Source organism: Procambarus clarkii, chromosome 82, assembly GCF_040958095.1.
Source record: "Procambarus clarkii isolate CNS0578487 chromosome 82, FALCON_Pclarkii_2.0, whole genome shotgun sequence".
NCBI lineage: Eukaryota > Metazoa > Arthropoda > Malacostraca > Decapoda > Cambaridae > Procambarus > Procambarus clarkii.
In genome coordinates, this window is record NC_091231.1 from 9,472,755 (window position 1) to 9,473,505 (window position 751).

The window sequence follows — 751 nt, forward strand, 5'->3', positions numbered from 1 at the left end:
CATGTGGTCCACTCACATGATGAGTATGTGGTCCACTAACATGATGGAGTACATCCACTCACAGGATGTTGATCATGGGGTTCACTTACTAGATAGCTACGGGATGCACAATACATAAACTAAACTATTACAATCAATATTTAAGTGTGTTCCGAAACACACAGCGTAGTGCCCGTCAAGTGGAGACACGGTGAGTTAAGTGTGGCCAAGACACGTACCTATTTACGCCCTTGTACGTGGCCTCTCGCTGGCCACAGAGATTATCCACGTTAATATGACCTGGAATGTGTCTTGAGTTGGATAACCCCCTAAATCTCCAGTACAAAGTTGGTATTGAGAATGTTCAAACATTTGAATTAGTTGAGGTACACCTTGAGGTGGTCCTCGAGGTTTTAGGGGGTTTTCCTCTCCACAAGGTGTGGGTGCCCTGGGGCATGGGTTGCCACAGTGGGTGGCTGAGGCCTCGACACTCCCGGATAGAGCGCCGCGCTGGGCTCACAAGGCGGTGGGCACATTCTTAGCTAGCTAGCCTCCCCTACCACCCTTCCTTGGGAGGGGGGGGGAACGTGTGGCCTCCATGCTTCTACACGACTACGCACACGACGTACGCGACCACACACACACACACACACGACGTACACGTCGTAAGCCTCACCATTCGTACACGAAAGTTCGTTTTTATTAGTGTTTCCGGACACAGGATTGCAGCAGGCCGTCAGGCCTCCACAAAAGTCAAATTAGCAGTAAAAAA